Source organism: Pteropus medius, unplaced genomic scaffold, assembly GCF_902729225.1.
Source record: "Pteropus medius unplaced genomic scaffold, Ma_sr-lr_union100, whole genome shotgun sequence".
Lineage (NCBI taxonomy): Eukaryota > Metazoa > Chordata > Mammalia > Chiroptera > Pteropodidae > Pteropus > Pteropus medius.
Genome location: NW_024349802.1, coordinates 8,522,845 through 8,536,120, shown reverse-complemented (window position 1 = coordinate 8,536,120; position 13,276 = coordinate 8,522,845). Strand labels below are relative to the sequence as shown.

Here is a 13,276-nt window from a genome sequence, read left to right as displayed (position 1 = left end):
TAGAATTTTTTTTTAAACTGGCTCATCAGGTTGAAGGGAGGAAATAACATTTATTGAGTGTGCTCTTTTGAATTCTCACAACAACCCTGTGAAACAAGTATTATTATCCCAGGTTTGTGAATGCGGAAGTGGAGGTGGAAGGGTCAGCTGATGGATGGTCACCCATCAGGAAGAAGTGAAGCTGGGTTTCCCATTCTGGCAGAGCTACCTCCGCACCTTGTGTTTCTTCTTGCACCCCACAAGTAGAATTCTGTGTAGTCTTATTCCTTCTTTTAGGGAAAAAGAATGGAGTTGTGAAAAGCTGATTTTCTCCCATCTATGAGTATGTGGCCTAGACATTTAATTTTTTTTCTTTTTCTTTTTTTTTTAAGTTAAATTTATTGAGATAACATTGGATAATATATTGTGTCAATTTCTGGGTACAACTTTATAATATGGCATTTGTACATTCTATAGTGTGCTCACCACCTGAAGTCCAATCTCCTGAAGTCCATATGTTTGACCCCTTCTACCCTCGTCATCCTCCCCCACCCCCTCCCCTTCTGGTATTTCTTTTCATCCCTCTTAGACTTCATCTCAGTTCCTGGCTTTGTAATAAAAAGTCAGTATTTATGCATCCGTAAAAATGGAGACAGTATTGCCAGTTCACATGGTCGTCCATATTAGTGATGCCAAGAGAGGGCAGAAAGGTTAACATGGGCAGGTCCGTAGAGCTCCCTCTTCTGTCAGCCACCAGACAGGGTCTTGTAATTGCCAACCCCATTTCTTTTCTTCTTCCTTGTAAATAGGGGGCAATGTTTTTCTGGTTGGGAGAGAGGTAACCTAGTCAAAAAGACTAGGAGAAAAGAAAAAAATGACATTTAGAAGTGGATGAGGGATTTTGGGGAGGGGTGCATGTGGCAAGGCCAGCTCTTCTGGGGATGTGAGGGGAATGAGTGGGAAAGGAAGGGATTTTGATGTTGCTGGGGACTGTATGTGTAAATATTTTTTTAAATGCCTTTCAGGGGCATTAAAGGATGGAATTTCTTTTGTTTTAAGTTAAATGAATAAGCTGTGCTCTGATTTTATTTTTTATTTTAAAAATTTTATTTATTTATTTATTTATTTAATGCCTATGGTACCCAGTCTTCCTGGGTGGTCTCCCATCCAAGTACTAACCAGGCCCAACCCTGCTTAGCTTCCAAGATCAGACAAGATTGGGTGTGTTCAGGGCGGCATGGCCATAGATGCTGTGCTCTGATTTTAAACCTTGTAGGATTTTGGATTCATAGGGCATGATAATAATTAAAGATAATGGTCACAATAGTAAATCGCAGAAGCCACAATAGGTGTTTGTGAACTGTGTGCTGAGCAGGCCCAGAGCTGAGACCTTGTGTTATCTCAATGAATCCCCAGCCCCAGGAAGCATCTAGCACAGGGCCCAGCACATCTCACATGCTCAGTCATGTTCATTCCTGATGCCTTTCTTCCATCCCTAAGTCACAATGCAGGTTAGCCGCCTTCTCCACTGTCCCTGCTTCTGCTGCAGGCTGTCCTGAACTCGGCGCTTTTGTTGACTGTGTCACACTGGGCAGGTAGGAACCCTGGTGACTTGTTGTAATCTGGAGGTAAAACTGATGAACAGTCAGAGCCAGTCTGCAGTGAAGTGCTCTGATGGTGGCCTATACCTCTTTCTCGATAGTTAAAAAGCAGTTTGATTGAAAAGATCGTGAAGGAAGTATATGTGCATCTGTAAATCCTTATTCACCGTGCCTTATATGTAATAGTAAATCCAGAGGATGCTCGTGCTTTGGTTCCAACATAGAATAGCTCCATTGGAAAGACTCTCTGCTAGTGGGACTGCTCAGGCCTGCAGGTGCCCTTCCTGGTGAATGCGGCATGTCAGCCACCCAAGCAGAATGACAGCTGTGCTGGCCTGTGATAGACATAGAAGAGATTTGTTGGCAGGCCATTCAGAGTTCCCAAGCTGGATACCAGAAAACCTGGATAAGAGAAGATTCTGAGACCTGAGACTGGATCCAAGGACATCTGTGTCACTTCGGACAAAGCTCTATGCTTTAAAAATTTACATGCGTACAGGGACAATATGCCATCTTCTCATATTCCGGAGAGGCTGGTGATATTGTGGTTTAGCATATGGCTTCTGGGGTCACCTAGCTGGGTTCGTGTCTGGGCTCTGACACTTATTAGTGTCCCTTTAGCAAGTTCTCGAATCTCTGGTTCTCATTTCCTTCACTCCTAAAATGAGAATTAATTGTTTTATCATTTTGGGACATTTGAGGATTAAATAAAACAACCCAAGTATGTTCCATAAGACATTGCCTGGCATGTAGTTAGTTAAGGCTAAATAAATGTCAGCTATGAACCGTAGGCTAGTCTCTGCTAGAATACCCTCAGAGATGGGAACCTTACTACTTATGGGGGCAGGCAGCTCTTTTGAGACAAGGACATCTTCCTTTCACTGAAATGTATCGACTGCCTGAACACCTCTCCTCATATGGCTTTTCTCTTTACTCTGACCAGTAGAATAAAGTCTGAATCTCACTATACCTCACGACATTTGAATGATTCATTCTTTCCCAAGTTACTGCTGTGTGCCAATTACTGTCCTAAGTGCAGGCAGCACAGCAGTGAATGAAAGAGGGGCTCCAGTTGCTCTCGTGAAGCCTGCAGTCTAACGTAAAAACAGCACTCGAATGCAGAAAACTGTTGTCGAGAAGTGAGCGGGGTACTATGACAGGGAATAAATCATTTTTGGATTCAGGCTTCTCACTTCTTAGGAGGAAATGTGTCAGCTGTATCTTGATGACAAGGAGGGTGCCAGCCAAGCAAAGGGCGAGGCAGTCACCTGTTGTGCAGAGAAGATAAACTGCGCTCAGGCCCAGGGGCGGGAACAGCTGAGCATGTTACGGGAATAGAGGGAGTGCTCCCGGAGTGTGCCGAGTGAGGGAACAGTGGCAGGGCGTGAGATTGCAGGGGCTGGTAGAGGCCTATTTGGAATTTGGACTTGACTCAAAGGCAATATGGAACCATTAGAGGTTTTAAGTAGACAGGTCCAGCTGTTGGATGGGACCTGGATTTGATGGGGCTGGGAAGTGACACAGGATAAGAAGTCAGGAGACTAGTTGCAAGGCTGGTTTCAGTATTGCAGGTGAGTAGATGATGGCTGAGGGTTGAGTGCTAGAAGCATAAATAAAGAGGAGTGGGGAATTCAGGCTATGTTTTAAAGTTAGAATCTGTGGTGCAGAGTGATGGGTTGAACAAAGAGAAAAGAGGCGAAATTAAGGATTGCTCTTAGATTTCTACCTTGACCATCTTGACCATGAGGTGGAGGATGGTGCCATTAGTTCATGACTCCTGAAAACAAATTGATGCGTTTCCCTTTTGTCGGCCTGCTGCCTTGCTTCTCCATCAGAGCTGAGCCATTTCTGGTGAGATAGTGCTTTCTCCCAGACACAGTGTAGGGATGCATGCAGGTCTTTAGCATTTAATGTTTGTCAAGCTAGTGCTGAAGACTTTGTAGGCATGACATTAATCGATGCCTTATCACAAACCAAGAGCTAGTGATAATGAGTTCCATTTTACAGAGGAGCACACCAAGGCTTGAGTTGATTAGCTAACCAGCCCAAGACCACCTAACAAATGCATAGTATGAAAGTTGAAATCCAGACCTGTCAGGGTCCAGAGCTTAAGCTCTTACCCACTAGCTAGAGTTATTCCACATGTTGTCAGCATTCCATGTTTCAGAAGAATTCTACCTTCCCTCTCCTTTTGGAAGTGGTAGCACATCATTAATCCACATTACTTAAGAGGGATTTTCCACAATGTCCCTCCAATCAACCTGATTAATTTCTGAAGGAGAGACAGTTATGCAAGAGTGACTCGCTCTGAATCTGCGTAGTTTCTTGTTTACACATGCAACATTAAAAGCACCTGATAAATCAAAAAGTTGTAAGCCAAGTAAAGTAAATAATTTTTGTTGATAAATTGGTGAGATACTTTAAATTCATTTAAGCAGCAACATATGCAAAATTCTTAGGGATTAGAGAAACAGAATGATTTTCTCACTTAGCTAAAGCGTGCATTGCCTTTCAGGTAAATATGGTAATGTCATCTAAGGAGAAAACGGTAAATAGCAGTAATGATAAGGAAATCATATACTGAACATCACTAGTTAGAAGCAGTTCATAGACTTCCCTAGGGAGGGAATGATAAGATGCTCAGAAACAGCCTGGAATCTGTTTATTGCCCTTCTTCTTACTTTAAGAGAGTAAGTCTCATGCCTTTACCTTTGCCATCTTGATTTTGAGAAATGTTCTAATCCCAAATAGATAGTGATATTTAAGCTATCATGAAAGGTACCAGATCAGGCACCACTGTCCCTTCATCATGGGGCTGAACAATCATTTTTGGGTGGGGGGACATCCAATTATCCTTTGACCATCAATGGCCAAGCCCAGACAAGTGTTCAAAGTTTATCAGCCATGCCCACAGTGTCAGTTACCAAATTTAGGGCATTATAAGAAAGTTATCAGTTAGTTATTTGTTAAACCAAGGTAATCATGAACCTAAATGAAGTTGCATTAAGGGTAATGTACTCATTAGGCATAAAATGGCTTGAAAAAGCCTAACTATCATCATTTCTTAGAATAACTCAAACCTCGGCTAAGATGGTTGACTTTCACCCTTGTGCAACAAGCAATCAGCATTTAATTAGTCAGGCACTTTGATTTGTTGATTAGAGCGCATCCAAGACGTGAATATGGATGGCGTTCCCCAAGCAACGTGTTCAGATCAGCCGACGCTTTCCTGAAGCTACTTGTCCAGCGAGTTTCAAAGGCTCACAATGAATATGGATGTTAGTGATTATTTATAGAATAACTCTTCTGTTCCCATCCTTAGTCTTTACGGAGTTATTTTTGAGTTTACTGCGACCTGATTTTTAAATCCAGGAAAAGAATGCTTTGCTGTTATTTTACGTTTCAGAATCTGTGCTCCTCCAATGAAGGAGATGTCTCAGCCTGTGAACATCTAACTCACTTACAAATAGAGGAAAGGATTTTTGAATTCAAATGAAGCCTCTAAGTGTTATTCCATAAACTTTGTAGTCATTGCTTTTTCCTGGAGGCATTGATGTAAGCTGGAAACACTAAGAAATTGGTATGTCGTGTGCATTCGTGGACATGTGCATCTATATCAGGAAGCATAAAAGCAGGTCTCAGGTATAGCCGAAAACCAGCTCGTCCTACCCTTTAGCTTTGCTGGTTTGTCATATTGCATGATGCCTTCTCGTTTTCCTTTTTATTTCCATTACAGGAAGAACATTTTTTAACAACTTTAATATATGTTAGCAATACATTCACATGACAAGTGTTTTGTTGGGATTATGAACAACCAGACAACCATACCCTCTCTCATTACTCCTTTCTTCATTTCCCTTTCTACGTTTTGCTATTCTGTTACCGTGCTGGGATTGGCAGTTGTGAGGATTTGCCGTAGCTATGAGAGTCTGGGCTGTCATTAGAGGCTGGGTCATGAGAATGGGATCAGGATGATTTGGGAATGACTGTATCCAGTGACACAGAGCCTCATTCTGCTTACATGATTGCCGGCGTATTGTGCCTGGAAGCCCTGAGCGTCCCTGTGCAATGGAGTGTGCAGGCACAGACTGTGACGTACTGGGCCAGGAGCCGAGGCACAGGACCCACATCTGGGCCTCGGTTGGGTTGAGGGCTTTGTGGCCTGCTGTAATGCAATTTCAATCCATATGTAAGTCACGTGGGTTTTCTCTTTTCATTTTCCCCTCCATGGAATGGAACTGGCTATATTTCTAACACAGATTCTTCAGAGCCGAGGGAAAGTTGATGTTATGAAAATAATAACAGTATGAATCATTCACCGTGGTCTTTGTCCGAATTAGGATTAGCAGCCTTTCTCACTGGGGTACAAAATACCTTTTTTTTTCCTTCCATTTTTCTAGGGAGAAAGCTTATGCTGCCTTACTTGTTCAAACAAAGTATGCACATGAAGTATTTTCAGATGTTAGTACTGGAATGGGCACCAGGCCCTAGATTACATCCCAAATGTGACGTCTCTGGGACTTAGTTAATAAAGTTCTGTTTATATTAGCAGGGAGAATATTAAAACTCTCCCCCAAACAGCTTGAAATGTTATAGTGGCTTTGTTTCTGAGGCATAACAGGAATGAAGCACATTATTAATGTAGGAACAGTGAGGTGGAGCGGTCTTCCTCCTCCTTTAGAATCAAATGATGAGAATGGGCATTTGTGAAAATGACAGAGTGCTCTTTGGGGGGTGCTTATTAAAACCCTAACATCATTCCAGAGTTTTGTAGTGAATTCAATATCAGTTGTAATCCTATTAGGACTGTTTTGTTTTTTTAATCACCATTCCATCCATAGGGCCATTCCATGTGCATCCTATTTCTCTGCTGGCCCAGCCCTTCTGCTCTCTTTTGTTCCAATGAATTAATTCCTCTCCTTTTCTGTCAATCGGATCCCTCCCTAGCTTTCCCACTCAGCGTTGGGCATTGTCTTGCTGATGCCTTTTTTTCTTCCTGGGTCAACTCATGAGGACAGTTGCCTTGATGTCTATATTGTTCCTTTTCATTTTTTTCCCAGAAAGGTACAAGGGGCAACTTGTCCTCTGCATTGTAACGCAGAGCAGGCCTTGCTTAATAAATCCAGTTTCTATTCATAGCGCTACCATCTTACCTCCTCAATTCATATTCGCAGTGTTCTAAACAGAGGCCTCCTTATAGAGTCAGTTCTAGGTTCAAATTCCAACCTGGAGAGGCTTTCTAAGTACACTAAGCCTCTGCTTTCTTGTTTGTAAAAGAGGAATTTGTTTATCCATCCATCTATGCATCCGTTCATTCAGGGAATAGCTGAGTACCTATTATGTGCCAAACACTGGTACTGTAGATGTGACAGTAAACAGACAAAATCCCTGCCTTCATGGAGTCTAGTTTCTGGGCAGGGAGACAATCAACAGTCAAACTAAATAAGTAAAATCTAAAGTCTTTTATAAGTGCCAAAGTGAAAAAATAAGGCAGGGTAAGAGGATGTAAAGTAGAGAGTTGATATTTTATTTCCTATTATTTTGGGTAGGATTGACATTTTAGGTGGGGCCAGGGAAGGCCTCACTGAGAAGGTGACAGGAGCAAAGACCAGACTTAAGTGAGGAGTCATGTGAAAGGACCATCCAGAAGAGGGAGCTGCAGGCACAAAGACCCAAAGGTGGCTGTGCACCTGGCTTGTCTGAGGCCATCACAGGGACATGTAGAAGAGAGAGCATAGGGGGGCAGGATATTAGGAAATGAGAACAGAGGAATGATGAGCCATAAAAATACAAGGACTTAAACTTTACGCTGAAGAGTGTTAAAGCGCAGAAGTAGGGAGAGCACTTAGGAGACTCTTGTTCTAGTTCAGGGTAGGGATTATGGGGATTTGGACCAGAGTGGTGGCGGTGAAGGCAGTAAGATCGAGTTGAATTCTGGCTGTATTTTGGTGAATTTGCTAACAAACTCTGAGGGGGAAAGATTTTGGGAGAGGCTGGTTTGCCAGGGGTGGGTCAGGGGTTCGCTTTGAGACAAGTCAGAAGTTCAGCTGTTGATTGTTGGATGTGTTGGCTCCCTCCCCTGGTATTCAGACCAAGTTAGACATGTACAAGTTCTGAGAGTCATCAGCTTGTACTTGGTGTTTGGAGCCATCAGATCAGAGGAGATCACTCTGGGAGAAAGCGCATGCAGAGAAGCGAAGGGGTCGGGTGACTCAGACTCATGACTCAGATCTCCAGCTCAGAGTTGGGCAAGTGAGGAGGAGGCACGCAAAGAAGCTGAGAGCAAATTTCTAGAAAGAAGGAGGAAAACCTGTAGGGTGTGGTTTCTTGGACCCAGGTAAGGAAAGTGCTGAAAGACGTGAGAAGGATCAATGGGTTAAATGTGGCTGGTGGAGCAAGTAAAATAAGGACCTAGACCTGATGAGGTTTAGCTAGTGAGCACAGATAGCTGAGAGCCACCCTGGACACTCGTCAACTTTTTGCTCAACAAATTGGTTTTGTGGTGACTGGCTTTTTCCTGACGAGTCTGGACTTCGGAGGACGAAAACAAACTGTGGCTTGGAAGAGAATCCATGAGGTGAGACGCTGGGCCCGAATGGTGTTCGTGACGCCAGAGCTGTGCGTCGGACGGACACCGTGTTCTGCAGCACCGGGGGCTTCGTGTTAATGCCCAGCCTGGCTCTGTGACGGGTGTCATTGTCTGACAGAAAGCAGTAGTGTCTCCTGTCCTCAGGACCATCATGTGACAGGGTCCACAGACTCAGGATGAAGACGAGCTTTTGTCCCCTCAAGAGCTCGGTGTGAATGATATAAAATTCAATGAATATAACGGTGGACTAGAATCCACAAGTCAGAAGTGAATCCTGATAGCCCGTGGTGAGGTCTTTGGCGTATGGTTACAACAGCAGCACGAAAAGGATGATGCTAGGAGATTTTGCAAAATACTTTTGAGATTGGTAGTAATCTCACGTCAGCCACTAAAACAGATTTATTCTGATTTTTGAGTATTTATTCAGAAGAGTTATGTATAAAAAACGAGAACACACAAAAGTTAGAAAACATAGCTTAATTGTCATCTAACTCTAAGAAAGTAGATCTTACAAATAAAATCAGATGATTTGGCTACACTAAAATTAAAACATTATCTGTGTCAAAAATAAAACAGAGAAAATTAAGAAAAATATTTCTACAAGTAAGCCAAAGGGATGATAGCCTTAATATATAAAAAGTATTTATAGATTAAAAAAACTAAAATTTACTAAATAGACAAAACTATGAGTACAACATTGCATAAAAGAAATATAGGCAAATAATTAATGTGAAAAAATGTTTAACTTTGTTGGCATTCAACAAAATATAAAATAAGATATAGCCTTCTATTATGTTGGCTTATATTTTTTAAAGAGATAATGCTTACTTTCTTTTCTTCCTCTGATACCTATTTATCCAGCCCTTCAATATGTTAAGCACTGTGCTAGGCACCATATTAAGTTCTGGAAAGCAATTTGTCATATATTGAGAATTCAAAAAAGAAAAAAAACACACACAAGCTCTGTTAAACAGTAATTCATCCTTTAGAAGTTTGTCCTAAAGAAATAATTTGAAATGAGGACAAAGGCATATGTAGGAATACATTTATTACAGCATTATATATAAGACCAACATTTGGTAAAAAATTATTATGGTGGATTGATTTTGGTACTATCATATGATGAAGTATCATGGTACCTTTTACATCAGGTTCTTAATAATTATGACAAGAAAAATGAAAACATGAGAATACAAAAAAGTTTATATTCTATGACCCCAACTTTATAAAAGAAAAACATTGGTATAATTATTTGGAAAACTAAAATGTTTATTTATGGACGGTGGCATTGCAAATTATTTTACCTCCTTATTTTTTGTATCTTTCTGATTTTAAAACGTTTCAACAATAGTAATGATAATTGAAATAATGCTTACTGCATCTTTACCATGTGTCTGGTGCTATACCATGAACAGCATATTAAATAACCTCATTTAATTTCCACAACTAGGCCATAAACTGGGAAATATCATGTCCATTTCATGGGTGTAGAGATTGAACTCTTGAGAAGTTAAGGAGCTTGACGAAGGCCAGACAGCAGTTAGGAAGTAGTGCTGGATTTGAACTCATTTACTCCATATTGGGATGTATTATTACAAATTGATCTCAATGAAAATATATTACTGTGACAATCAGAAAAGAACCTTTAGAAAATTTTGAAGGAATATACTGTATTTTAAAATTTGATTTTGAAGCTTATGTATTTTTGTGGAGAAGTAGTATTAGGATTTTTCTTTTATAATGGAAGCTGGAATGTGAGTATCTAGTCTGTGCCAGGCATGCCAGCACGTTCTCTTCCTTATCTTCACGACAGCCTTGGAAGTAAATACTGTGATTCTTATCATGCCTTTATGCATGAGAAAACTGACCCAGAGTGGCACAGTCACTTGTCCATGATCACATAGCTAGAATTCAAGGTAATTCTGCCTCCTTTCTTAACAGGTGCCCTCAAACCTCCAGCTATCCCCAAAGGAACGTATCCCTGATATTCTAACCAGCATGCACTCACAACTCTCTTCTCCTGCCCAGCTACAGGGGACAGTGAACTTGGCTGAGCTGAATCACTTCCCTTGGTGCAGATAGTCTGGGTGATGGCTGACATACGGTTCACACATCTGGAGCTGTAGGCCACCCCCGCATCATGCCATGCCCACTAAGCTGTCCAAGCTCAAGGCTCACCTGCTGTAGCATAGCCCCATCCTGCGTCCATGGCCCGAGCCCCCACATCTCCCTCTACGGCCTGCCTGGTGGGGGTGACAGTGATGTTAGCGCTGGGTCTCAGCTAAATCCGTGGCCGCCTATAAGCTTTGTTAAGATACCTTTTTAAAATAAATGGCTATTAGGCAAAACCAGAGCACTGCAGTTACCTTTTTAAATGTTTGTAAGATTCAAGTAAATTGCTCAGCGCCTCTATCAAGGCGAGCTGGCATGGTCGTACCCGTGTGAGAGAGCCTTCCCTGGAATCCAAACCACATTAGTGGGTGGAGAATCATTAAACTTGGAAAGACGCATCGTTATAACTTGGAGGGGGGCTGGGGGAAGCATGTGCACAGGGAAAGGGGAGGCCGAATTGGCTTATTTACTTCAGTTTTTTAAGAGGGTCATTTTACATTGTTAGAGTGAGAAGAAAACAAAAGAAGTGATGGATGACCCCTCTGCTGCATGGAGAATTTAATCACGGACTGCTGCCCGCCGTTCTGTCTTCCTAATGCACACGCTGGACGTGGAAGGAGTCTGAATCGCACTGGGGGAGAGAGCGGCTGCTCTTAGCATTTTGTTGTTGTGCTTAAACCTGTCGACTCCAACCAGACAGGACCGACCGGGGTTCCTTGGGCTTCTGTACACAGTGTCAGCATCCTTTATCAGATAGCTCTGACCAGGAATGGCGACTGACCTGCTATGGAGGGATCAGATGGGATCTTTCCACTGAGTGCTGGTTTTCCTCTGGACCTGGGAGGACAGTGGTCCACAGGGGCCCCCAGGAAGAGGGAGAGAACTACCCTCCTGGAAGGAAAAGAAGCGAGGCCTGGGTTAGGGAACAGGGCTCTTGGGGGTAATGGAGGCTGTGGAGGAAAGACTGGAGCCGGGAGGAAGGAGGGAGGAAGACTCGGTTCTGCTCTGTAAAATCCCAGACAGTGGAGTTTACAGAGCCCACATCTCTTGATCTGCCTGGTACAGGGTGACACAGGCCTGAGTCTGGAGAGAACAGACGGGTGCCCTTGCCCACCTCTCCACCCTCATCACTGCACATGCCACCTGCCACTCTCTGCTTCCACAGAACTGAATTGCTGCAGTTCCACTGACAGGGCGTGTGTTCTGCTACCTCTGGGCCCTTGCGTGTGCTGTTCCCCCTGCCTGAACACTCTTCCACGCCCTTCGTCTGGCTAATGCCCTCTTGTCCTTTGTGTCTCAGCTTCCCTTGGGAAGCCTCCCCATCTGTGGATGGCCCTAGACACCCTGCATGTCCCCTGAGCTGTAGCCCTTCTTACACGGTGCTCTGTGGCCTGCTCACTTATCGATCTGCCCCCTGTACCTTGAGAGCTGGGCACAGTGCCAAGCACAGCCAATACTTAATACCTCATTAATGAAGGTGAATGACCAAGGCCCTGATGCTGCTGCTCTCCCTTTGGTGTTGAAAAGGGTTACTGATTCTAATGCACATTTATTTGTTGGTGATACTGTATGGAGTGGCAAGCCCTGCCTTCTGGGAATGTTCAGTCTGAAACAGGCATATTAGCATATCAGATACACTAAAAACCAAGACCCAGAGCATCCTGTGAACTAAATGAGCAATTAGACACTTTCCCATTTTGCCCAACAGAGTGAGGTGTGCATTTGGGCGGGAGCGGGTGGTGGGGTGGAGAAGCTGTGCAGAGCTGCCTGTAGGAGAGGAGCGTAGACCCAGGCCCATGTGGGGGCTGGGGGAGCCTGAGGTTATCGACACGATTGCAGTGTCATCTCTCACCCATTCTCATTTCCACACTATTAAATCTGCCTTTCGTAATGTATCCTTAAAGGGGAAATAAATTACCAGCACCCTGTACCTATAGCTGCTGTGTTATTACCGCTAATGTAACTTCTCAGGGGCAGCCAGGCGCTGTTCATATTTCATAGTCATTTGCACCCCCAAAGCTATATTGAGCTATCAAGTATTCATGGACACCATCTAGACCTCCCATTTTTTTTTTTTTTTCCTGCTGGTTGTACCTAAAGGTTTGAGGGCAGAATTAAGCATGGGCTGCATTACTACTTGGGGCTTCAGCTCTGTCCTTTCCATCCCTTTCTTAATTGGATTATTTCATCAAAGGCAGGCACCAGGCACGGCTCATGAAAGAATTCTCATGATATTCTATGGTAGCAGCCCGCTACACCTCTGGGGAGGTGTCTGTGTCTCACTTCATTTACTAGAGAGTGGTGCTGGGGTGGTTGGTCCTGGATGTCCCTGGGTTGACCAGATGTTTCTTCTTCACTACGCACTCCAGTGCTTCCATCACCCAATTACTCTAATCAAGAAACTGGACATCAAAGTGCCTCCTCCCCATCCATCAGTTCCACCTGCCCCAAACATCCCATCGACACCCGAGGCATGTTAAGGCACCTCCAAGACACACGTGGAGTCTGTCCACTTCTCATTATCTCCAGTGCCATCCTCCCTCCCACCCTCTCTTGTCTGGGCTATTTCAGTAACTTCCTAATTGGTCCACCTGTTTCCTGTCCTGTCTCCCCCCGCCCTTCCCCAGTCTGTTTGCCACACAGTCATCAGAGTGACACTTCTTTATAATTGCTGTATTTTAAAACATACCTCTGTATCTGCCTCCCAGCTTTAACACAGCCGTGTCGGCTTCAGATCATTTATGTAAAGGAACAAAACAACATAGATGTTAGTGAAGACCCCAGGATGCTCTTCTCAGACCTCATCCTCTTTCTGCCCCAATTACAGTAATCAATTTTTCATGCCCTTGTATGTTTTACTATGTATGTATCTGTAAATAAACATATGTGTTGTTGTTTTGCATGTTCTAAATCTCATGTAAATGCTATCACACTGTGGTTTTTTAAATCTCAACAAATTTTTGAGGTTTATCCATGCCGATTCATGTAGTTCTTG

At 43.3% G+C, this 13,276-nt stretch overlaps 1 protein-coding gene and 1 pseudogene across 2 annotated transcripts in view; one reads left to right on the top strand and one right to left on the bottom strand.

The window, feature by feature from the left end:
* SPOCK1 (SPARC (osteonectin), cwcv and kazal like domains proteoglycan 1) overlaps positions 1 to 13,276 on the top strand; it is a 461,772-nt gene that overhangs the window by 267,465 nt on the left and 181,031 nt on the right. The window lies entirely within an intron of this gene.
* Positions 1,110 to 1,228, bottom strand: LOC120581905 (uncharacterized; annotated as a pseudogene).